The sequence below is a fragment of the Pinus tabuliformis genome, chromosome 5_1 (genome assembly GCF_031772625.1).
Source record: "Pinus tabuliformis cultivar Carrire ecotype Pingquan chromosome 5_1, CPIR1, whole genome shotgun sequence".
Lineage (NCBI taxonomy): Eukaryota > Viridiplantae > Streptophyta > Pinopsida > Pinales > Pinaceae > Pinus > Pinus tabuliformis.
The window spans coordinates 562982678-563005367 of NC_142305.1; the positions used below are offsets into that span (position 1 = coordinate 562982678).

Genomic DNA, 22690 nt, shown 5'->3' on the forward strand with positions numbered 1-22690 from the left:
TTGCCTTTGAGTTGAGATGTCTCTTTACATGGTAGAACTCGACAAACTCAAATTTGGGTATTTGAATACTTATTCTTTGCAAAATTGAGGAATGAGATTGACTAGAATTTTCTTTGAGCTTACTTACCTCTTGAATGGCTATCATCAAGTCTCCATGCACTATTAACTATCGAATTCTCTTGAAATATCCAATTCTAACCCTTGCCACAAGGCTAAAAAATCAACTTGATTATTAGTAGCACTCCACAAGCCCCATGCATATTGTACCTATATTTATTCATCAAGGCAAAAGATAAACCCTCCCCCTCAAGCCTCCCCTGGATCTATGTTAATCCTTAATAATATTATTTATATTATATAAATTTCACATCTCTATCTATAAAATATTCTCATTTTTAATTTTATCAAAATTTTGATTTAATCTCTATGGATATCTCCCTAGCCCAAAAGAAAGGCATCAAAGACATCACTATCATCGAGGACTCTCTATTGATCATCAGACATTTTAAGTTTGACACCCCTCCTAAGGACAATGTTCTTAACATATCATTTCCTTGGAAGGCTTCATTTTCAACATTCTCTTTTGGTTTGATCATCAAGAGCACGAAATTCTTACTAGCATTAACAGGCCTCTTTATTTTTCGAGCATTCACAAGTGATGAATTCAACTTCTTGCTATGTGCTCTAACAATGTACTCAAACCCATCTTTAAACAAATGGTATTTTGATTTGTTCTCAAGCATGTTATCAATTTGATTTTGTTATCCTATGATAAGATGTTTCAGGAACCTAAAGGATTGCCTCCTTAAAAAGGAATCCAACAGGAGATCCAATTGCAGCAAGATTGTCCTCTTCCAAACATTGGCGTGTACAGGATATCATTCATGGAGAAGGGATCATCAGACCGTGCACATCGCCATGTTGGTCTCCAATTGTTTTAGTACCAAAGAAGGATGGTACATGGCACATGTGTGCGGATTTCAGAGCCTTCAACAAGATTACGGTAAAGAATCGTTACCCTCTTCCTCGAATTGATGAATTACTTTATCAGTTGAAAGGTGTTATGTATTTCACTAAGTTGGATTTGAGAAGCAGCTATCATCAGATTAGGATTGCTGAAGGAGACATATGGAATTAATTTTCAAATACAAATCAAGGTTTGTTTGAATGGTTGGTTCTGCCATTTGGGCTTTGTAATGCTCTTGCAACATTCATGAGAGTTATGAATGATGTCTTAAGACCTTTTCTTGATGACTTTGTGATTGTCTACTTAGATGACATATTGATTTTCAACAAAACTCATGAAGAACATGTCAGGCATGTTAGGCAAGTCTTAGATGTCTTAAAGAAAGAAAAATTGTTTTTAAAGATGTCTAAATGTGAATTTGGAAAAACCTCATTAGTATATTTGGGACATATTGTTGGAGGGGGTGAATTGAAGATAGATCCCTCAAAGGTCAAAGTCATTGTGGATTGGCCTAAACCCAATAATGTAATAGAGGTTAGAAGCTTTTTGGGAGCAACCCAATATTGGAGAAAGTTCATTTCTAACTTTTCATCAATTGCAACTCCATTACATGCCTTGACAAGTGTGAAACATGTTTTTCAATGGCGAGGCAAGCAACAGAAAGCCTTTGATGCATTGAAAGAGAGAATCAGTATAGCTCCAATACTTGCACTTCCTAATTTAAGAAAGTCATTTGAGATACAAATCGATGCAAGTGATTATGTCATGCGAGCGGTCTTGATGCAACATGGTAAGCCCATTTGTTACCATTCTGAAACTTTTAATGGTGCAATAGTTAATTATTTTACATATGACAAAGAATTGTATGCTTTGGTGCAAAGTGTGAAAAAATGGAAACACTATTTGATGGGAAAGGAAATTATCATTCACACTAATCATCAACCATTATAATACTTTCAATCACAAACCAAATTACAACCAGCGAGACATTTCAGATGGATGGGTTTCTTGCAACAATTCCACTTAGTGATCAGGTATAAGAAAGGTATCTATAACAAAGTTGTTGACATCCTATCTAGACCAATTGTTAGTGCATCAATTATTCTTAAACATAATTCTATCATGCATGAGAGCGATGTTGAACAATATGTTTTAGATGCAAATTTTAAAGATGTATATACAACTTTGAGTCAACGCAACCAAGTAGAGGAATTAGATTACCATGTTCATGATAAAATGTTGTATCATCTTGGCAAGCTATGCATTCCACGAGAAGAAAGAGTCAACATCGTAAGGGAAGCACATACTTCTCTTATTGCTAGTCATTTTGGTTTAGGCAAGACGATGGCACAATTACAAAGGTATTGTTATTGGCCTCATATGAATGAAAGTGTGTCATGATATGTAAGAGGATGTTCTTTATGTGCTACTAGTAAGCTTTACAATATAAAGTTAAGATTGTATACTCCACTTCCAGTTCCTTCTCATCCTTGGAAAAGTGTTTCTATGGACTTTGTAGGAGGGTTGCCTATGTCTAAGAAAAAACATGATCATCTTTATGTTGTGGCGGATCATTGCAGCAAGATGTGTATTTTGATGCCTTGTAAAAAGCAGATTACAGTTGAACAGACTGCGCAAATGTTCTTTCAAAATGTATGGGTGCATTTTGGGTTGCCCAAATCTATTATTTCTGATCGAGATTCTCGATTTGTCAGTAAATTTTGGTCAAGCTTATGGGGACTCATGGACACCAAGTTGAAAAAGATCACAACGTTCCATCCACAAACTGGTGGTTAGACAAAAGTGGTGAACAAAACAATAGTACATCTTCTTCGTGGTTATTGCAACAAACATCCTAAGGTTTAGGATGAACATTTACACCACATTCATCATGCTTACAACTAGGAAAAGCATTCATCGACTCAAACATCTCCTTTTGAGGCATGCTTTGGATACTTACCAAAATCTCCTTTAGATTTTATCTTTGGGAAAGATGTTACTATTAATGGACATAGTGACATTGATAAGGCCAAACAATTCATTTAATAAGTTCAATTGGTGCATCAAATGGTTCAAGAACAGTTGGAAAAGAGCCAAGTACAAGGCAAGGCATGATAAGCATCGTGTTGAACAAGGCAAGGCATGATAAGCATCGTGTTGACCATAATTTTCAGGTTGGCGTGAAGTCTGGCTTTACATTAGCAAGGAGAGGCTTAAAGGAGAAGGTAAAAACTAAAACCAATAAGGTATGGACCTTTTAATATTTTAGAAAAGATTGGTAATAATGCCTTTTGGTTAGATTTGCCTCCATATATGCAAATGTATGCAGTTGTTAATGTTGAGAATTTGAAATTATATGAGCCTCCTTTGATTGAAGATCAAGGAGAGCATGTTCAGATTCTTTCAATAGAAGATTTCTCTTCTAAAATTCTTGAAGAATTGCGGCAAAATACTATCCTTGACAGAAAAACAAGAACTTCAAAAAGAGGGAACGTGGAGTACCTTCATGTGGGGCTCAAAGGTACAAATCCAAGCAAAACCAAATGGATTGAGATTGGAAGGGTGAGGGAATTGTACCCTCATTTGTTTGATGACTAAAAATAGTCTTTTGGAGGTTCAAAAGCTTCCAGTGGGGAGGAGTGAACCAAGGGTGCTCAAAATTCAAAGTGTTCAAAAGTGCTTGAAATCGGTGCCAGAGCATAGATCTCGGCGACTTGAATCCAACGCAACTTAAAATGCTCAAAATCGATATTGTATGCTTCTGATATCACATTCTAATCGTTTTCTTGGATATTCCAAGACTTTCTAGACTAAAAAATAATTATTTTTACAACTACAAATTGCCCAAAAGGGTCTTATAAACATGATGTTGACTCCTTTGACTCATGACAATAAATCCTAAAACCTAATAAACCCTAAAAGCACGAAAAACATGCTTTTACCTAGAAGACCATCAATAATAAGCATGAAACACATGCTTTAATAATAATAATTTTCTTTTCTTTTTCTTTTTTGTTACATGGGATACATATTGAAATGAGTACAACAAAAATTATGAAGGACCAAAGCTAATTACATTTCTCAACAATCACATCATCACCCTCATGCTGGCTTGTGTTGAGCGAAATTTTAAAAAATAAATAAATAAACAAAATAGGAAATATTTACAAAATGTCTCTCAAGAAACAAGGAATTACAAGTTTATAAAAATTAATTGCAATATTGGCTTATTGGTCATCAAAGATCAAAACAAATATGAAACAATAATTAATTGATGCACCTCAAATAAAAATAAGAAAAAAAAAAAACAAAATCAAATTGATAACATGCTTAATGTAGTATCTACAACTAATAATCTCACACAAAAGGTTGATGCAATTTGTAATATGAGGAAGATCTAATATACACAAAACTAATACAAATTGTGATACAAATGACCTCATCCAAACAACTTATGTAGGTTCTAATACTTATCTAACATATTGATTCAATATGTGATACAAACAATCACATCCAACAATTTGATGATGTAATACGAGTGAAATTATGCAAACAATTGATGCGATTTATAATACATAATACAAATAGTTGATACTCTTTGTGATACAAAAGACCATATGGAGATGGAATCATGTAGTAAATTGATAAAAGAAACAATGATTGAATATGAATCACAACAAAAAACACAAAATGCAAATAATAACAACGAAACAAAAAAAGAAATGATTATTTCATAATGTTTTTCAAACCTTGAAAATGATGATCATTCAACTAAAAACAACATGGATTAATCATTAAGCTATGACAACAACACCAACTCTCATATCCTAGATTACTCCAAACCAGTTTAATTTGTCAAAAATTCTAAAAGATGTCCATAATCTTGGTAAGTGTCAACAATGCAAATAGTTGATCATATGAAGACTAATTGTTTTGATCTAATAAAAATCTTTGTTGAATGGAGAAGCAAGTTATGAAGGCAATTTATTACAAATGGCTAAATTCATAGAAATAGAATCAACAAATAAAGAAGTTTCACAAGTCTTACCATCTAGTAAAGACAAAGGTAAAGATAACATTACATAGAAAAATGATGAAGGCAAAAAGCTAATGGTTAGCAATAAATTAACACCATATTGTCTAAATCAAAGCAATTCGTGGTAAACCAAAACCAACACATTATTCAAATCAAATTGGTTAATAGTTATACAAAACCACCACTTTGTCACATTGTTCAAAGCAAGTTGGTTAGTGGTCTTTGAAAACCGCCAGGTTCTTCAAAGTGAAAATGTTTAGTAAACCATAAGCCACATGGAAAATGTTTAATGGTCAATCCAAAAACCACCACATAAAAAATCCAAAGATCTAGCTTATCCTTTCAACCATGAATCGTGAACAGAAGAATCCAAAGCCCCAACTTAAATCCTTTACCATGAATCATTGAAGAATAAAAAAATCCAAGCTCAAGATTAAACCCCTTCAACAAATTTTTCACCTTACACATGACAAACGGGGTAAATATCAAATATCATCCATGATAATTAGGCTTCAAGTTTTCAAAGTGTTATCACACTCAAAATTCAATCAACATTTGGAAATTCCAAATCTACTCAACATAAATCAAATCAACTATTGGGAAGATGATAAAAATTACTAGAGCCACTCAAACATGAAAACTATTCACTTTCAGATATTAGATATTAGTGGTTTTCTGGACATATTTTCATGAAAGCTAAATTCAACAATTTTGCTACAAATACTCAAGTTATTGGTTCAAATATTCAAACTTGTGATTAAGAAAAGAGATGTTAGACTATAAATTCATAACAATCACAATATCTAAAACCACAATTGCCATGAGTTGTCATGATCCAACTAATGAGTTGTCAATGAAATATAAAATCTAGAATGGTCAAATTGATGTAGTATAAATTCATAGAAGTGTTGACAATGGCTTATGCATTTCCCACCATGTTCCATCTTGCTTATTCTTGTATTGAATTTTTAACAACCCTTTGTGTGTTGAATTTTTAACAATGCGTCGTGAAACATTTTGAAAAACAAATTGTAACAATAATGTTTTTTGAAAACCTTGTGTGCACTTTGGGATGATACAAAAGGGCACCAATCTCAATTAGAGATAACATTTATTTGAGAAGTCTCTTAGACTACAACGTAGAAGCTAGACACCAAGTTGGGGAAATATACAACAATTCATCCACAAAAGACAAAAGTAGTGAATGAAGACATTGATTCCTCTTTTTAAAGCTTTCAATTAAGGGCATCCAATGACGTAGGATGAAAATTTAATTTATATTTAGCACTTTATAACAACACAATGCACACTTCCACTAATGATCTTTTTTAAAATTGTTTTGAAATATTCATTGCCTTCATTTCCAAATGTTGTAAATTGAACTTTGTTTGAGAAAGCATGGAAAGTTAAAAAAATATATTGATAAAGATCATATAAACATATTTACAAAAATAAATCCATTTATAAATACATGAAACATTGAAATACTCTAAATTAAAACACAAAACCTAACATATTTACACCGAAGGCATGGTCTATAGTGGAATTGGGTTTGAGGAATTTCTAATTTTTAAATTATAAATGGCCAAGATTTGATAATCTCATAATATTCTTCGTTTAATACATGATCCAACGAATGACATAAAAAGCATGTGAATAGGTTTTCAATTTCTTTGATCTGCGCCTATCATTAGTTTATTAAAAATTCAAACTAGGTGTCGCTTCCTATATTACTTCTTTTCATTCACAAGCTCTCATTTGTTTCGTATCGATTCATTTGTTTCATTGTCACTTCATTTGTTTAACGAACTTGGAACTACCTGTGAATCTTTGCTCCAATATGCTATAATACTCTATCTCAAATCGAATTTCTCAATATCATAACAGCGGGAACCTCTTAATCTAATATGCATTAATCGATACTCTACACAAGTTGACTATCTATTATTTTCACTCCATATGTGTAAGCCCAAGTACGGGTCAACCACTTGCAAGTATCATGATTTTCTTTTTTTCTTTGGCCTTGAAATTGATTGAAAGGATGCTTTGGTAATGCTAACCATAATTAGATTAATTAGTTTCTCCTTCCCAATATTAGGTCTCTAATGGTCCCCTTTGGTTCACTATAAACCTCCAACTTCCAACTTGATAGCTTTCATAATGTTCGAGCAAGAAGGAATCTCATGATAGTATAGCTCTACCCTTCATGCTAGACATGCATGTGGAAATCTGAATTGAAATGATTGAATCCATAAACTAATTGGCAATTTCAAGAAACGTTGGGTACAGTGATTTGTTTGATTATCTGAAAATCCATTTCCTACTAGTTTGTTGTTTGATTATGTGAAAATCCATTTCCTACTAGTTCCCTAAGCCATTTTTCTTATCTGACATCTTATATATGAGATCGGAGCAATGCATTTTTACTTTCTTGGTAGCCATTCAATAATGAGAATTTTTTAGATGTGTAAATTTTTATTGTTTAAGTTGTATAATATTTTTATTATGTAGATAATAAAACACAGATTTATTGTTAAAAAAACTTTATAAAAAATTAATGAGAAAATATTTATAAAAAAAAATTATCTACCACCAAATTTTAGAAAAAATTAATAAAAAAAATTATTAAAAAATAAAAAATTTCATAATTAGAGTATGCATTTAAGATGCACCATTTGATCATATATTTTACCATATGTATGTATTTTGAAGCCTTTTATAGCATTATGGAAGGTTAGAAATGAATAAATAGAAAAAATTGAGAGAATAAATATAATATTATTAATGTGAATAAATATAATATTAATATTAATAATGACATTAACATTTTAATATAAATAATATTAATATTAACAAAAAATATTAATTTATGTTGAATGTTATTTATAAAAGTTGATTGACATATAAATGATGTTCTTCATATATATCAATCACATTTACTAATGTAGTTGTGTTAGTTAAAAAAAAAAAAAAAAAAAAAATCATTTAAATAATATAAAAGATTATTCAAATAAAAACCAAAATATTATTTCATTTAAACAAAATAAAACTTGTTCAAAGCTATGGAGAACAAGAATATTGTCACTTCAAGGAAAGTAAGTAATAGTACCTAAAAAAACCCATCCACAATCTATAAGATTTTCATGTTGGGAAAAGTATGTAATATTACCTATAAAAAAAAATAAGAGAACCCATCCACAATAAGAGAACCACATCCACAATCTATAAGATTTTCATGTTGGGAAAAGTATGTAATATTACCTTTAAAAAAAATAAGAAAACCCATCCACAATCTATAGGATTTTCATGATAGTATAACTCTACCCTTCATGCTAGACATGCATATGTGGAAATATGAATTAAAATGATTGAATCCATAAACTAATTGACAATTTCAAGAAATTGTTGGGTAGGGTGATTTGTTGTTTGATTTTGTGAAAACCCATTTCCTACTAGTTTTGATTTTGTGAAAACCCATTTCCTATATATGAGTTCGGAGCCGTTTACTTTCTTGGTAGCAATTCAATAATGAGAATTTTTGAGGTGTAAATTTTTATCATTGAAATTTCTAACAATTCAATAATGAGAAATTTTGGGGTGTAAATTTTATTGTTTAATTTTCTAACAATTTTATATATATATTCTTATTTGATATCTTTCTTCTTCTTCTTCTTTTCCTTTTTTTTTAGACAAAAAAAAAGCAGTATTGTATTATATTGAGAAAATATAACAGAGCATATTGTTACATAATTCATATGTGGAAATAGCTCGAGGGAGAAGAACCTCGATGAGAAAATATAACAGAGCAGAGTGTTACATAATTCATATGTGGAAATAGCTCGAGAGAGAAGAACCTCGATGAAGGATGCAGATAATACATGTATACAATACATGAAGGAGTTTTCTTATCTGATATCTTATCTTATATATGAGATCAAAACAATATATTTTTACTTTCTTCCTAGTAATTTAATAATGAAAATTTTTTAAATATATAATTTTTTATTGTTTAAATTGTATAATATTTTGGAACGTATAAATGAATTCTATTTTTTATCATATTTTTTTCCATGTGTATTTTGAAGTCTTTTATAGCATCATACCAAGTTGGAAATGAATAAATATAAAAAAATTGAGTGAATAAATATAATATTATTAATGTGAATAGATATAATATTAATATTAATAATAACATGAACATTTTAATTGAAATGTATAATTTTGTATTCTTTAAATTGTATAATATTTTAGAATATATAAATGAATTCTATTATGTAGATAAAACACAGATTTATTGTTAAAAAACTTAATAAAAAATATTAAAAAATAAAAATAAAAAATCTCATAATTAAAGTATGCATTTTTTTTGTAAACTTGGTAAGATTTTCCAATTTTCATGTTTACATGTCCATTATTCACCTCGCTAGAGGGGAGGGGAGGGTAGCACAATATTCAAACCCAAGATATCCGGTTCGCTAAGACTTCACTTCCACGGCCATCGCCGCTTGAGCTACCCCAAGGGGACATTAGAATATGCATTTAAGATGCACAATTTGATCATATTTTTTCTATGTATTTTGAAGTCTTTTATAACATCATGAAAGGTTGGAAATGAATAAACATAAAAAAAAAAGAGTGAATAAATATATTATTATTAATGTGAATAAATATAAAATTAATATTAATAATGATATTAACATTTTAATATAAATAATATTAATATTAACAAATAATATTAAATTATGTTGAATATTATTATAAAAATTGATTGACATATAAATGATGCTTTTCACATATATCAATCATATTTACTAATATAGTTGTGCTAGTTAATATAAAACCAAAAACAAATATAATATATTTATTTATTTATTATTTCATTTTTAAAATATCATTTAAATAAAAACCAAAATATTAATTTATTTAAACAAAATAAATATTATTTCAAATAAAAACCAAAATATTATTTTAATAATTATTAAAATCAAAAACAAATAAATATAATATAATTAAATTTAAAAAAATTCATTCAAATAAAAACCAAAATATTATTTCATTTTAAACAAAATACAACTTGTTCAAAGCTATGGAGAACAAGTAAGAATATTATCACCCCAACATAGCTTTGAACAAGTAAGAATATTATCACCCCAACAGGTTGGGAAAAGTAAGTGATATTACTTTTAGAAAAAAAAAAACCACAATCTAGGATTTTTAAAGCATAAAATATTAAATACTAAGACAAAAAACCTGTACGAGGAAAAGCCTATATGAGGAAAGCGTGATATTACTTTTAAAAAAACCATTCACAATCTATAAGATTGTTAAAGCATATAGTATTAAATATTAAGACAAAAAGTTTATCCGAGGAAAGCATTAGGCAAGGCAAGCTAAGTTAATAGCTAATATTTAAAAAAATAAGTATCATAATTATTGAATATCAAAGTTTCATGTATATTTTCTGACAGTTTAATTGGCACTTATTTATGTTATGAAGTATGGGAAAAGTAATTGATATTATCTTAAAAATTAAGAAACTCTAGTTTATAATTTATAGGATTTTCAAACCATGTAATATTAAATATTAGGACAAAAAGCTTATCTAAGAAAAGTGTAGGCAAGCTAAGCTAATATTTAAAATAATATATTATAATTATTGAATATCAGAGTTTCATTTAGTGTAGGCTAATATTTAAAATAATATATTATAATTATTGAATATTAGAGTTTCATTTATATTTTGTGTGATAATTTAATTGTTAATTATTTATGTTATGAAGTAAGTGAATCTAAGGTTTAAACCCCTTATTTGGTTAAGCATCCAGATTTCCATGGGTTAATAAAAAATAATTAGTCAAAAAAAACCATTCACAATCTATAAGATTTTTAAAGCATATAACATTAAATATTAAGACAAAAGCCTATGAGGAAAGCATTAGGCAAGCTAAGCTAATAGCTCATATTTAAAATAATTTATTATAATTATTGAATATCAAAGTCTCGTATATTTTCTGTGACAGCTTAATTGGCACTCATTTATGTTATGAAGCATGGGAAAAGTAATTGATATTACCTTAAAAAATAAGAAGACCCAGTCTACAATTTACAGGATTTTCAAAGCATGCAATATTAAATATTAAGACAAAAGGCTTTTTTGAAGAAAGTATAGGCAAGTTGAGCTAATATTTAAAATAATGTATTATAATTATTGAACATCAAAAGTTTCATCAATACTAAATACTAAGACAAAAGGCTTATTTGAAGAAAGTATAGGCAAGATGACCTAATATTTAAAATAATTTAAAATAATGTATTATAATTATTGAATATCAAAGTTTCATTTATATTTTGTTTTATATTTTGTGTGATAGTTTAATTAGTATTTATTTATGTTATGATGTACATAAATCTTAACCTTCAAGATTTAAATCCCCTATTTGGCCAGCTCGAGATCTACATGGGTTAATCAAAAAATTAGTAAAAAAACCATTTACAATCTATAAGATTTTTAAAACATATAATATTAAATATTAACACAAAAAGCCTATATAAGAAAAGCATTAGGCAAGCTGAGCTAATAGCTAATATTTAAAATAATGTATTATAATTATTGAATATCAAAGTCCCTGTGACAACTTAATTGGCACTCATTTATGTTATTAATTGTTATTACCTAAAAAAACACCAGGATACAATTTATAGGATTTTCAAAGCATCTAATATTAATTAATTGTTATTATTTAAAAAAGTGTAGCATACAATTTATAGGATTTTCAAAGCATCTAATATTAAATATTAAGACAAAGGGCTTATTTGAGGAAAGTGTAGGCAAGCTAAGCTAAGCTAATATTTAAAATAATGTATTATATTGAATATCAAAGTTTCATTTATATTTTGTGTGATAGTTTAATTGGTACTTATTTATGTTATGAAGTAAATTTTAATTATAATTATTGAATATCAAAGTTTTATTTATTTTTTGTGATAGTTTAATTGGTACTTATTTATGTTATGAAGTAAATCATGTGATAGTTTATTGTAATATTTATGTTATGAAGTTAATTTTGTGATAGTTTAATTGGTACTTATTTATTTATGTTATGAAGCAAGTAAATCTTAATTATAATTATTGAATATCAAAGTTTCATTTATTTTTGTGATAGTTTAATTGGTACTTATTTATGTTATGAAGTAAATCTTAATTATAATTATTGCATATCAAAGTTTCATTTATATTTTGTCTGATAGTTTAACTGGTACTTATTTATGCTATAAAGTAAATCTCAATATTCAAGGTTTAAATCCCCTATTTGGTCAATTTTGTGTGACATTTTAATTGGTACTTATTTATGCTATGAGGTACTTATTTATGTTATGAAGTAAATCTTAATTATAATTATCAAATATCAAAGTATCATTTATATTTTGTGTGATAGTTTAATTGGTACTTATTTATGCTATGAAGTAAATCTCAATATTCAAGGTTTAAATCCCCTATTTGGTTAAGCTTGCGATCTCCATGGGTTAATCAAAAAATAATTAGTCCTGGATTTTAAATTGGTCAAGCTTGAGATCTCCATGGGTTAATCAAAAAATAATTAGTCCTGGATTTTAATTTAAATTGGTAAGCTTGAGATCTCCATGGGTTAATCAAAAAATAATTAATCCTGGATTTTAAATTTTACAGTTACGTTACTCAAGCTTGAGATATCCATGGGTTAATCAAAAAATAAATAATTAACCCCGGATTTTAAATTTTATAGTTACATTACCTTATTTACTCAAGCTTGATGGATTGAGATCTCCATCAGTTAATCAAAAAATAATTAACCCTGCTTCAAATTTTATAGTTATTTAATAACATATTTGTAAACTTATGTAAATTTCTATGTTTAATTAAAAATGATTTACTTTTGTTTTATAGTTATTTTATAACATAAGGGTTAATCAAAAAATAAATAATTAACCCCGGATTTTAAATTTTATAGTTACATTACCTTATTTACTCAAGCTTGATGGATTGAGATCTCCATCAGTTAATCAAAAAATAATTAACCCTAATTCAAATTTTATAGTTATTTAATAACATATTTGTAAACTTATGTAAATTTCTATGTTTAATTAAAAATGATTTACTTTTGTTTTATAGTTATTTTATAACATATTTGCAAATTTATGTAAATTTCCATGTTTAATTAAAAATGATTTACTTTTGTTTACAATTTTCTAAGTTCTAAGTTTGTTACTTATGCTTACAATTTTCTAGGTTTGTTGCATATCATATTATGTTTGATTAAAAACCATTTACTTTGTTCCCAAATTTTTTTTGAAAGCGTTTTAGATCATATATATATATATATATTTTTGTAACTTTATGTAAAATTGAATACGTTTTAGATCAATATATTTATAAGTTTATGTAAATTTCTATGTTTCGTTAAAAATGATTTATTTTCAAAGATGTGTAAGTTGTTATGTGTATCTGAATTATTGGCTTGCAAATATATGCTATGCTTTGCGAGGGGATAATAGATATGAAGTGTTGTTTTTTTCTCTTTTTTCCAGAAAAAAAGGGGGCTGGAGATGGATATAAACAATCTGCCTGAAATATTGGCTTGCAAATATATGCTTTGTTTCGCAAGAGGAAAAGGTTGTGAAAGCGCACTAGCATGGAGGTTCTCTTGGTTATAAATGGGATGAAAGAAGCAACAATGTCAAGACCTCCTTGTACCAATTCTAGATATTATTTTGTTATCTCTGTAGGCTTTCGTTATTTAGCTTTATTCACTTTATCAGCAAAATATATCAAAATTGTCTGATTTTTTTATCCACAATGTTCAAACGGACTTCCAAAATTTTCTTTGATTCTTTGTATCAAAGATGATCAAACATCTTCCAGTATGTTTTTTTTAGTTTTTTGTTTTTTAGTTAAGGCTGTTCCGGTATGTTTTCTTTAGTTTTTTGTTTTTTAGTTAAGGCTGTTCCGGTATGTTTTCTTTAGTTTTTTGTTTTTTAGTTAAGGCTAGTTTTTTGTTTTTTAGTTAAGGCTGTTCCAGTATGTTTTTTTAGTTTTTGTTTTTCTAATTAAGGCTTTTTGTTTTTCTAATTAAGGCTGTTTTTTCTATATATTGAAACTCTCTATGATGTCAGTGACCTCTCAATACAAGTTGAGACATGTAAATGCAAAAAGTAAATTGGCATCATTCTATTAATGAAATATAATTAGCCTTTTTCCCTAGAAAAAAAATTGTTAAAAAATGGAATTGGGTTTATCCAATGTTCCACCAAAGCTTCCCAGAGAAGACAGCAGAGCAAGGATACACAGGAGTAGCCTAAGCAAAAGCTACTCACAAATTTTTAGAATAACAGCCTATGCAAAAACTCCCCACCAATTTTAAGGAAACATGGAATTATTTTTAGAAATAACAGCCTATACAAAAGCTCCCCACCAATTTTAAGGAAACATGGAATTAAAGAAACATGGAATTTGAAAACATGGAATTTGAAAACATGGACGGACGTTAAGGTCTTAAATACATTGAAAATTTATAATAAATATATTAAGATTCAAAACAAACTGACAACTAAAGTCTTGAAACAGAAAAGGATAACATTATCAAATTTCAAATGAACATAACTAAGTAATGGACCTCACTAATCGAAATGAATAGATCAACCATGTCACCCTCAAACATTACCAAATATGTGTCTCATCAAAATATTTATAATTCATCAACATATCAGATTCAAAACAAACTGAAATCTACAACTAAAGTCTTGAAACAGAAAAGTAGATAACATAAAAACATATCAAATTTCAAATGAACATAATTGTTCTAAGTAATGGCCCAGGCCTCACTAGCCTTTCCATCGAGCTGCTACATGAATAAACCAAGATCAACCATGTCACCCTCAAACATGCTGAGGGGCACACCAACCAACCCCATATGTGTCTCATCAAACCCCTTCTCCATATCTACGTATACATCACCCTCATCAACATCCCATCATGTTGTTGGTCCCTTCAAATACTCAAGTGTATGCTCGAAAAATAGGGCATTGTGCACAACAACTAACTTCTCCACTCTTTTAGAAATAAGTTTGTTCCTCTTGATAGAATGGATAAAGCTATATGTGGACCAATTCCTCTTTGTTGTAGAAAAACAGCAATCTGAAACATCTACAACAAGCAATCTGAAACAACATAGCTAGATGTTAGAGCTTTGGAACACCACCCCAATGCATTCTCCAACAACCAATCAAGTTATCCAACCAAACCCATCTGTGTCTCATCAAACCCCTCCATATCTACCTATGCATCATCCTCTATATCAACATCCCATCATGTTGTTGGTCCCCTTAAAATCTCAAATGTCTTCCTATACTCAAAAACATCCCATCATGTTGTTGGTCCCCTTAAAATCTCAAATGTCTTCCTATACTCAAAAAATAAAGTAAGGCATTGTGTACAGCAACTAACTTCTCCACTCTTCTAAAAACAAATTTGTTGAACCCATATGTGGACCAATTCCTCTTTGTTGTAGAGAAACTAGCAATATGAGACGACATAGCTAGATGTTTGAGATTTGAAGCACCATCCCAATGCCAATGCATTCTCCAAAAACCAATCAAGTTATCTTGGGCTACATCTATAATCTACTCATGGCAAATCGTGTTGGAAAGGCCGCACTAAGAGATTAAAACTGAACAAATTGTCTTCAAAATTTTGCCCTCTTTAGACATCTTTGCAATTGCACCTAAAAAACCACTCATGAATAAGAGGCCCTCTCCCAAGCCTTTGACTTCATTAAAAATATTTGACGTCAATATTTTAGGAAACGCCGTCAAATATTTTAGGAAACGAAGGAAACATTTCCTTTTTGGGGGTTGCGGGAAACTCCCTTTGGAGTTTCAGTGCGTTTCCTTTTTCTTGGGAGCATCAGAAAATGACAATCAAGGAATCACAATTCCGAAGTGGGGAGATACATCCCCCTTTGGAGTTTCAGTGCGTTTCCTTTTTCTTGGGAGCATCAGAAAATGACAATCAAGGAATCACAATTCCGAAGTGGGGAGATACATCCCCATGGAACACTAGGGTTTATCTCAAATGGTTGGAATGTGATTCCTAGGTGGGGGACACATCCCATGGACCCCTGGGGTTTATGTGACTGAAATCCCACCATTGACACGATGAGCCTTAGATAATAATAGCTTCAAACCACAACTAACATAATTGCCTTTGATATAATTGCTTGAAACCTATGACTTACATATATATGACAAATAGGCCAAAAGGAAATCACAAGAAGCTCGGCAAAAATTAAAATCATGCAGCAAACAATGAAAACCATGATGCTACGAACACCTCACCGGAAAAGAGGTGAATGGCCAAGGAAGAAAGAGAGGCGTAGGCCAAAAAGAAATCATCAAAAACTCGGCAAAAATTAAAATCATGCGGCAAACAATAGAGGACTTCTTTGAAGAAGGTACTATATGTTGTCATTCTAATCACCCTTTCCGTCCCTCCGATACTTAAAAACAAAAAAATTTATACATTAAAATACTCCTCTCTACCATTACCATCAAAGTATTTGAATTAAAGATCATAATGCAAATTTAAGTAAAATATGATTATATTTTAAACTTCAGTGGTATTGAATTTCATTTGCCTTCGGAATCCACAATTGTTATCCACAATTGTTGATGCATTTCTGTTGGTGTTTCAAAGCTTAAAGCCAGGTCCATCGTCAGGACATTGTCAGATGCATTTCTGTTGGTGTTTCAAAGCTTAAAGCCAGGTCCATCGTCAGGACATTGTCAGCTCCCTTGGTAAATTACAAGGAATATCACAAAGACTGGAGGTTATTTTATGACTCCTTAAACTTCGATGCAAATGACTGCACTTTGCCCAGATCAGTTACAACATTTCAATTTCCTTCACAAATAAAATTTCACAACCTCTTCATAACCTAACGCAAAATCAAAGACATATATTGCAATGGCACGTGTTAACTCCTGAGATCTTAAGGAACACAAACATGATTTAAAATACGGAGAATCACAACCATTTGGCTCACAATTCGTGTTTTAAAAATACAAAATAAACATTCAGACTTTTCTAGTAGATCTTACAATACGGTGTTCCACAAACATAGTTTTTCTACTGAGAGAACTATAGATTTCCTACTTTCAAATATAAACAAACAGAAAGCGCATAAATAACATGCTATAAAACAATTTAATCGAAAAAATCCAAACTTATTCCACACCCACAACAAAACAGATTGTTAATAGAACTCCACATAACACTCAAGCCCAATGTCCTGATTAGATATTATTAATAATCATGAAATCCTTCTAGCATTTCAGGAAGGCTCTCTATGGAATTCTAGTGCTAATGCAACCGATTATACTACTGGAATGGTTGACAGGGATACCGGCCGAATTACATGGAAAATCAGTAAGGATTTTTGACAGGGGAAGAATACAAGGAAGCTACCAATGCAAAAAGATACCTACAGAATTGTGAGATATACCCACATGACATGGAATATGAAGGCAAGGGCGGTGCATGAAAGGAAACACCGCTGAGTGAAGAGAAACACTACACAAACCCTTCACACTATATAAGTAGACCGCTACGGGAAGGGGAAATGTAAGATTGTCCAAAGAGCTAAATAAATTAATAAGAATTAATTAAAAAAGACCTTATAGTGAGCAGGTCCAACACAGCATGTGAGATAAAAAAGCAGGAATACTTCAAACTCAACACGGCATAGGAAGGAAAAACGAGATTTGGTCCACCCAAAAACAAACTTAAAAGGTTAAGCGGTTAGAGATAAATATGGACGAGTCAAAGGAGAAGTGTATGCCCATCAAAGATATAGAAACAGAGAAAGATTTCCTAGTCCAAAGCCTTGCTTATACCCACATCACCAAAGTGTTTGTATTAGAAGGGAAAGAGTAGTCCAGTGCTTTGGAAAGAAGGCTGGTTGAAAGACACCCTAAGAAAGGCAGCAAGAATAATGCATTTTATGGGCAAGGTCGATCAGCTTTGTTGTTGATGTTTCTTAATCAAACTCTCACAGGGGTGTTCTCCTCTCTTACCTAGGGCACTTCTATCTCTCAACTTAGTACTGTTTTGAAAAGGCCGGTTACCTCCAGCTTCAACTCGAAGATCTGATGAGGTTATACTAAAAAACAATCCCTATTCTCCTCTATATATTCTGCGAAATAACAAATATTATTAAAACTTCTTCACCATGAACAGCACGGTTGGAAGTTCAAAAAATGCAAGCAAACTTGTGACAGAAAACCCGTTGTTTGGACTCTGTCCACAAGCAAACAAGAGAATACAAATGCACAAGAACACTATTCCCCGAACAAATAAAACGAAAGGAAACATATACTATAAGATTCCAAAAATTAAATAAATATTTGTTTAAAAGGCCATAAAATCAACATGCAGAACTCCAGCAGACAAATACATTCAGAACATACAAACAGGGCATGGCATTTTCCGTAACGCAAAATGCACCATATAGCCTGCACGGCACAACAAGATAGCATCAAATGTTGCAAAAAAACAGAAAACATATCCCAAGAGGAAATAAATAGGTCAGAAGTACCTAGAATGTGGATCCTGGCCGCCACACGGTCAAGAGTGGCGTTACAGCCAGATCTGGACAAGGGACAATGAATCCAGAGCCATGCACCGAGAACAATCATTAATTTAGGCAACAGGGAAAAAGAGGAAACAACCAACAGAAGCCCTTCTGGACTTGATTGCCTCGGCAAAGTTGCCATATATCAAACACATTTTTTATGGAAAACCCTAAACATTGTACACCATTTGTACAATCCCTTACTAGAAATCACAGATCTTAACCAGTATTTATCGAACCCTAAACCTAAATTCTCACACAAACTTCTTCAACCATCCGATGGAAAGGACCTTAGCGTTGCACGCTCCAACCCGGCAGAAATGATATTCGGCGCTCTGAAACGAGACCTGCCCTCCCTGCCAATTTAAAAGATAAGTTAGGGTTGCATTTGACTTCATTTGGACTTGAGTTTTCTTTCGTTTCATTTTATTTCATTTTCACTGTGACATACTTTTTTATTTTATGGATTTCGGAAATCTCGCGTTATAGGTATTTAGCTACATTTCCATGGTTACAAAAGAAAGCGGCATAGGTATCAATCCCGTTGAAATATTCCATTTTTGATATTTGTTGGAATTTTATCTTTAATTTTGAATTAATGAGAAGTTCAAGTTTTTTAAAAGTTTATTTTAATGTTTTAAGGCATTTATATTACGAAAAAGTATTCTAGAAGTATTTTATGAAATTTATTTATTAAATTATGTGTTTTTAAGTATCTAGAAATGATCTCATGGTATACTAGTTTACAATTAACAGTGGTGTGGTTAGAGTGTTTGAATTTAGTAAGTAATTTTCTCTTTTTTTCTAAATAGTGAGGCGAGCTCGCTTAGAGCTTGTGACAGAGGCAAAGCCATGGTAGGTGGTGTGGGGAGGGGTGTAGTTTCTTTCTATAGAAGCATAGTAGTATGTGACAATAGCATGAAATCGCAAGGGAATGCACTTTATCGATCAGTGTCCAAGGCAAGCCGATCAAGAGGACATGGAGAAGATCATCCATTGTGGGCATCCTAGCAGAGTCGTAATCAAGGGAGATGCCTCCAAAATCTATCAAAGACCCAAAGTATGAGGTAAGATCCACAAAAATCACAAGTTACATACAACACATTAAGGATCATGCTCTAATGTGCAAGTTCATTGGCTTATGGGCAACAAAGAAAGCCCTAGTTGGGTGGATCCATTAGATATGGCAACCGAAGGGTCATATAGACCTTGAATTGGGGGCCAAAGACTTTTTTACATTAATCATTGCAAAATTGGAAGATTATCCCAAGGTTTTTGAGAATAACCCATAGTTTTACAATAATATAGGGTTATTTGTGTGCTTTTGGAAAGAGCAATATAGTCTAAAAAAGGAGAATTATTTGTCAAACTCGGATTGGATTAGGTTGTTCTCCCTTCCAAGGGAATTCTAGGGAGCGAAAAGCTTGGAGAGCATTAAAATGCAATGGGAAGTTTTGTGAAAATATAGAGGTTACCAAACGAGGATGATACACCTCTTACACACGGATATGTATCTACATGAATATCTTAGAGCCGTTATCGGAATAGATAGAAATTTCTTACTAAGATGAGGTTTGGAAACAACCACTCAATTATGAGCATGTACCCTTCTAATGTCGCAGATGCCACGAATATGGGCACCTCTTTAGGGAAGGTTCGTTGGTCCCTTCAAAACCACCCGAGGGACAAGATAAAAAAATCGACCAAAAGGGTTTTTGGAAATTTCCAAATTGGAGGGAAAATAAGAAAATTAAAGATCCACTAGCAACTAAGGAACCCCTTGAGTCTAAAAATATCTTCAAGGCCTTAATAAGAAAGATCAAGAAATGCATGAGCCAGCTAGTGTTAATTTTGGAAGCTCGGGGACAAATTCCCTCCTTTGGACAATCTTTCTCATCAAGGAATACCCCTCCTGGCCCTTCGAAGAATTTAATTTGGTTAAGGAAAATTATATTTTTAATATGGAAACCCACATGTGCACAAAAGGACAGGCCGGCCCAAAAGAGAAATTGGAAACCCTTCGATTGTTATAAATACAAGTCAAGTGACCCTCATTTAGAGATTATCAATTATTCTTCTTTCTTTGGTTTGGCTCGCACAGGTCTAAGGTAGTTCACAGAGATTGATTCATACAGGTCTGAAATTGCAGGGTCTGAAGCTCGCATGTGTGATTAGGGTGTTTGGTTCCTAGTCGCTGGCATGTTATAGGGTATTTTCAGTTGTAACCGCAAGCACGTAGGCTCATGAGTGTGGTTGGAGGGTTTCAACTGCACGAACCTACACACTCTCTGTGTGGCTAAAAACTGGAGTTTGATTTTTACAGTTTACCACAGAGTTCGACAGTTGACCACAAATATTGACAATTGACCGCAAGCTCTTGAAGCGGGGTTTTGATTATTAGAATTATCAAGTTCATCTCTTAGAAGTTGTTTAGTTGATTTCGTTGGATAGTTTTGTGGATGAAGATATGGATCATTGTACTCTCTCTTTGTTGAAACATTCAATGACAATCTAATAAGAAGAAGAATTTGAAAGGGTTTTCCCCCTTGTGAGGTTTTTCCTTGGTCTCCAACCAATCTTGGTGTCTTTATGTGTGAATGTTTTTCTTCTATTGTTCCTTTATGTTATGTTGCATTGATGATGATATTATTCTTTCTATATAATTGCATATGTTTTTCTAAGGAAAAAGGCGTAATTTTATTAGTGAAAATAAAATTACATGTTGCATTTGCTAAGAACAAAGCATCACCAAGTCCATGACTGATGATAAGCATAAACATACAATAAGAAAACTGATATACAATGTGGAGAAAAGTTAAGCTTTTTTCCCTTTCTTTTTCTCGACGTTGCGCCACCCTCCTTGAGACGGTGAAGAAGTGACAAGTGCAAGCTAATTTCCATCAGATCTTGTATTGTCCTTATCAGAATCTAAACTTTCTGATGAATGTATACGTTTGTATCCACTTGAACCCATTAATTTTGGTATGTCTGTTGTTTGTACCTGATTGTTTTGTGGTTCCATGGGTTCTTGGGAGTGATCCCCCTGGGATTCTGGTACATGTGTTGTCTGGTTGTTCCCAAATTGTATGGGATCCTCTTCTACCTCATCCTCCTCTGCTTCCTACTTAGGTGGAGGGAAATTCCAGCCTTTGGGCTGTTTCCCAATCTTCTTCTTTCTACCGGTGTCTTTCTTGGCATCTGGACACATATTTCGAAGGTGCCCTGTTTGCCTGCAAATTCTACATCTGAAGGTTGTGTTCTCATAGTCTAGAATCTGAGTCCAGTTCCTCTGTTTATGGATCAGTTGAATGCGGTCCAGTAGACCTTTGTTGAGATCTACTTCCACACATATTCGTGTATATGTGTAGATCCTTTCCCCCAATCTTTGGGTATCTGTCTTAATATATATCCCAATGATGTTCCCGATACCTGTGAGAACTCATTCATCCCAAAAATGGAGAGGGAGATTGTGCAGTCAGATCCACACCGACATTCTGGAGACAACCATGGTGTTTGCATCAAAATCTAGGAACAAAGGAGTGATGAAAAGGCCTATCGTTCCCCAAAACCATGGCCCATTCTGTAAGATGATGTCTCTTGCCTCCGATGATGGGAATTTTACAATGAAGAACCCTTTTGAGCATAGGTGTATTTCACAATCTAATGACCAATTGGTCAAAATCCAGTGAAAAAGCTCAACAGGTTTTGGCTAGAAACAGTTGAAACGACAAATGATGGCTTGTGATTCAAATGAAGAACAATGCTCATCTATTTTTGTGTTATCTATTTCTAGTTCTGGAATGGAGTTCAGTTGCTCCACGATGTATGGGCTAGGGGAAGAACCTCCCGATTTTGATGGTTCTGTATCTGCTCTTTTTCCTTGTAGGATGTCCTTGAAGGATTCTCCACCCTGCTTTTGTTTTCGTTTGGCTTCTGTGTTTTTCGAATTACTGCTCCCATAACCACCTCCCATACTTTTTTGTTTTGCAAGATATTGCAGCCCCACCACGTAGTCTCAGGTTG

At 31.8% G+C, this 22690-nt stretch overlaps 1 long non-coding RNA gene across 1 annotated transcript; it reads right to left on the reverse strand.

Moving 5' to 3' along the window:
- Positions 1-17549: 17549 nt before the first annotated feature.
- LOC149166069 (uncharacterized) lies at positions 17550-19105 on the reverse strand. The gene is made up of 2 exons (XR_016260831.1): positions 18632-19105; positions 17550-18548 (listed from the first exon to the last, which is right to left on the reverse strand). It is a non-coding gene; the product is annotated as an uncharacterized LOC149166069 (long non-coding RNA).
- Positions 19106-22690: the final 3585 nt, after the last annotated feature.